This window comes from Columba livia, chromosome 23 (genome assembly GCF_036013475.1).
Source record: "Columba livia isolate bColLiv1 breed racing homer chromosome 23, bColLiv1.pat.W.v2, whole genome shotgun sequence".
In the NCBI taxonomy this organism is placed as follows: domain Eukaryota; kingdom Metazoa; phylum Chordata; class Aves; order Columbiformes; family Columbidae; genus Columba; species Columba livia.
The window spans coordinates 2305259-2309980 of record NC_088624.1 but is presented as its reverse complement, the minus strand read 5'-3'; the positions used below and the strand labels follow the sequence as shown (position 1 = coordinate 2309980).

The 4722-nt window shown below is 57.6% G+C and overlaps 1 long non-coding RNA gene across 1 annotated transcript; it reads left to right on the top strand.

The window, feature by feature from the left end:
* Positions 1 to 1135: 1135 nt before the first annotated feature.
* LOC110363139 (uncharacterized) lies at positions 1136 to 2117 on the top strand. Its single transcript, XR_002421040.2, has 2 exons — positions 1136 to 1369; positions 1823 to 2117. It is a non-coding gene; the product is annotated as an uncharacterized LOC110363139 (long non-coding RNA).
* Positions 2118 to 4722: the final 2605 nt, after the last annotated feature.

Genomic DNA, 4722 nt, shown 5'->3' with positions numbered 1-4722 from the left:
GATTGTGCTGGGTTTGATTGCGGTCGCTTTTCCAGCTGTTTTTCCGCTCATTTGGGATGCAGGGGGGATCTTGGGGTCAAGGATCTTGAGACTGGGGATCTCGGGGTCGGGGACCTCAGGGTTGGGGATCTCGGGGTTGGGGATCTCGGGGTCAGGGATCTCAGGATCGGGGATCTCGGGGTCTCGCTGTCTCACCAAATGCCGGTGCCAACGGGGCCAGAGCCCCAAGGTCTGATTTACAACAAGTGCAGCGTTGAGCTTGGGTAAGAAAAATCTCGAAGGGGTGTAGAGAAGGGTGTTGTTTGTATTTGCAGCACTAGCAAAAGAAAAGGTTAAAATAGGCTCCACTTTTGCTGCTCACTGAAAACCACATTGGTTTAAACTGGGTGTTGTGATGCTGAAGCAAAGGATGCTGCGGTACCCGCATACCGCACCCCAAAACTGAGCTCAGAGCAGTGCTGGCCCATCCACACGGCTTCGCAGCGGCCCGGGTTTATTTCTGCTTCGTTCCCCATACGATGTGCCCTTTCCCAGTGGCAAACAGGGGGTCGCATCACCACGAACACCCCTAAACCGGGCAGCGGTTCGGGTGGGAAGCAGCGGGGACAAAACCGCCTTCCCGCGGTGCCGGTGCCTCCGCGAGCCCCATCCGAGCGCTCCCCGACCCAGTCCAAGGCTCCCCCAACCTCATCCCAGCGCTCCCCCAACCCCGCCCAAGGCTCCCCCGGCCCCATCCCAGTGCTCCCCCGACCCCATCCCAGTGCTCCCCCGACCTCGTCTCAGCGCTCCTCCGACCCCGTCCAAGTCTCCCCCGACCCCATCCCAGTGCTCCCCCGACCCCGTTCAAGTCTCCCCGACCCCATCCCAGCGCTCCCCCAACCCCGTCCAAGGCTCCCCCGGCCCCATCCCAGCGCTCCCCCGACCCCATCCAAGTCTCCCCCGACCCCATCCCAGTGCTCCCCCGACCCCGTTCAAGTCTCCCCGACCCCATCCCAGCGCTCCCTCGACCCTGTCCGCAGCTCCCCCGACCCCGTCTGTGGCTCCCCTGACCCCATCCGCCCGCGGGGGGTTATCCCTTTATTTTTCCGCCTCCGTCAGCTCCAGCATCATCTCCGCGTCCTGAGCCGCACCGGGAGGAGAGGGGAGGACGCACGGAGCCGCGGGGGCTGGCGGGCGCAGCGGCGGCTCCTCCGCCCGGCGTCCCCTGGTCCCCTGGTCCCCTGGTCCCTCCGCCTGCTCGCTCACCATGCTGGATATTTTCATCCTGATGTTCTTTGCCATCATCGGCCTGGTGATCCTCTCCTACATCATCTACATGCTCTAGAGGGATGCGGGGGGGGAGATGCGGCATCCCCGCAGCATCATCCAGGTGAGCCGGCTGCTCTTCGTCCCAACGGGGTGTCATTTTGGGGAAGAAACGTGTCCGGGGAGGGGGGGGAGAGGGTTGTTTTGTTTGTAACGCTGTTGTCTTTGGCTGCTGCTCCCTCTGCCTGGCGGGGCTGACAGCACCGGCGCAGCTGTTTCCTGCTCGGGGTGCGAGGAGAGCAGGGGGGTTATTTTATATAAATCAGGGCACTTTGCCCACCAAAATGCACAGAGGTGATTGTGCTGGGTTGATCAGCCCCTTCCCCCTTGGAAAAGCTGCTTCTCCGCCGTTCAGAGAGCAGCAGCGCGAACTGGCGGCTTTTGTTCCCACAAGGGAGAGAAATGAAACAGGGAGAAGCAAGAAGGGACCCTGGTTGCATCATTTAAAAGGGGTGGGGGGATCCCTCTCCCTCCGCCAGCTCTGGGCCCAGCTCAGCATCTCCTTTCTCTTCCGCAGCCGCCGCCTGGTCCCTCGGAACCTTCTGGAAAAGCTTTGACCCCCCCACCGGAGCAACCGGCTGCCCGGCGAGGAGCTCACGGCATCGGCGCTGCGGGCAAAGGGACATGGGGGGCCAGGGACACGTCCCCCCGTTGTTCCCGGTGACGCATCCCTGGGATGGGGGGGATGCGACGGGTCCTGCCCCGTGGGACGAACCCTCCCGAGGGCGGGCGCCGGGTTTAATTTTAGAAAGCGCTTCTATTTTTAATGAGAAATGTTTGGAGGGAATGGAATAAAGCCGGATGGCCCAGGAGAGCGAGAGTGCTGAGTCTGCGGGGGGGCAGCAAACCCCGATTCCATGGGGTGACACAGGGTGGGCAGCAAACCCCGATTCCATGGGGTGACACGGAGCTTCCTGCAAACCCCAAGGATGGAAAATGGTCAAACCACGGCAATACACCCCCATGGCCCTTAGCACAAGGTGCTGCTGCTGCTCCGGGCTCCAAACTGGGCTCTCCCCAGCTTGGAGGGTCCCCAAATCCTCACCTGGGTCCCCAAATTCTCACCAAGGTCCCTGAACCTTCACCCAGGTCCCCAAACCCTCACCTGGGTCCCCAGATCCTCACTCAGGTCCCTGAACCCTCACCCAGGTCCCCACATTGTCATTCAGGTCCCCAAATCCTCATCCAGGTCCCCAAACCCTCACCCAGGTCCCCAAATCCTCACCCAGGTACCCAAATCCTCACCCAGGTCTCTGAACCTTCACCCACATCCCCAAATTGTCATTCAGGTCCCTGAATCCTCTCCCAGGTCCCCAAACCCTCACCCAGGTCCCCAGATTATCATTCAGGTCCCCAAATCCTCCCTTGGGTCCCTCTCGGGTGCTCAGCAAGGTCTCATTTCACCTCAGCACATTAAAAAGAGGAACCTTTTCAATATGATGGAATTTTCTGTGGGATGGAATGAACATTTCAGAGCTTAATCCCCCCCGGCTTGGAAAGGTTGGGGGGGGGTATTTGGGGCATCAGGAGGGTTTTTCCTGCCCTTGCACCCTCGGTCATATGTGATGCTGTTTGATGAAACTTTCATCCTCCTAGAAGACTCAATTTTCACATCCCTGGTCTCTCCCAGCAATATATATACATATATATATTTAAGCAGTAAACACCTGAAATATCCATAATGGGAAAAACTGTTTGTGTCCCATTAACACTGGGCCCATCGCACAAGTGGGTGCGAGTGTAGGGTACATGGAATTGGTCCATTGGGCTTTCGGAAGACGGTGATTCCAGACAAAAGAGGGATTCCGGAGCCTGGGAATGCTGGATGCAGTCGGTGAATATTTGACACCGCGATTTCCTGTGGGTAAAACTCCGTCTGGAAACACAACGCGGGTGATTTTGCTCCCGGGGGTGTTGGTTCTCGGTGCCCTAGTGCTGCAGATGCAGAAAAGCTTCTCCCCACTCCAGCACCAAATATAGTCGAAAAATCAGAAGCTTGAAATATTCTGGGAGGAATTTCCTGCAGCATAAGTCATGTTCTCAATAACCTCCGCTGCATGAGTCGTGTCTGATGTCAACATCTGCAGTGATTGAGAGAGAGTGAGTAAGGAGGAATGCGTGGAATGGAAACTCAGCTGAGTGTGAGACCAGGAGCGATGGTTTTCTCTCACTCCCCTCCCTTTGGGAAGCGGCCGCAATGAGCAACGAGCCATTCCTGAGCTGCACGGGGAGGGGAAGGGCTGCGAAGGGATGTGCGGACGGACAGATGGACAGGGAGGGCTCTATGGCACAGGGACACGGCGCTGGGCAGCTCAGATCGCAGTCAGGGGGCTCCAAAATGGGCCACGATGGCACAGGGGGAGCATTTCACTTCTCATTTTGGGAGGGTTTTATCCACTCCCCACAACAGCAGCAGGAGAAAAATCACCGTATCTTGTCCCGGCTCCTCTGGCGCACGGTGCCCCCCGCTTGGACATCATTACCCAGCGGTGTTTAATTGCGAGAGGTGATCAGAGGGTGATACTGGAAAATAAGGCTGCAAGGTCAGGGTTGTTGCCCAGTTCAAGCAAAACTGGTTTGGGAAGCGCCGCTTTGGTGGCTTTGAGCTTCGACCCTTTGGGGAGGAAAGTCCTTGTTTGGTGTGAATGCAAAAATTAACACCAAACACTCGCTGGGCTGTTGTGCGTGTAAAGAAAAAGAGCAGTTAATGGTAATTAACAACACCACCAACATTTCACACTTGGCAGTGCCTAAAACTGGCGCTGCCAGAGGATCCGCCGTGGCTGAGCCAGCGCCGGCCACGCTGACGTTTCGTCTCCATCGCCAGGGAATCAAAGAGGCGACTCTTCCCGTGTCAGCGCACAATGGCATCCCTGTGCTGGCCAAATGGCTTGTGGCCACGGCCACGGTTGACGAGCCGGGCGCTGGCGAAGCCGCTTTGAGCCTCCACGCACCAGAGACTCGGCGGGTTGAGCCTCCGCTCCGGCGTTCTGGGTTCTGGCCGCTCAGGTTATTCATTGGTGGCAATTCCCGTGTGTGAGGGAGGGACGGTGACGATCCGGATTCCGCCTGTTTGTATTCGCGGCTGTGTCTCACTGCGTGTTTTGAGTTCATTAGTGATGATTTTGGAGGCGTTCGGGTCACTGACTCGATATTGGAGTCTTACACTTTGCTTCTTTGCAGCCGCGGCAATCTGTGGCATTGCAGCGTGGGTTTGGGGTTCATTAATGACCATTTTGGAGGCAGCTCACTGGCTCGATATCAGAGGGTCTTGCGTTTTGCTTTATTTTCTTCAGAAATAAGATGTAATCGCAGCGTGCTTTATTGCAGTGTGGTTTTTAAATCCAACCTTCACCGGGGGATAAAAAAGGGCAGCGGGAGCAGCTGCAGCAGCCGGTCCCCCCCGGGACGCCGGTT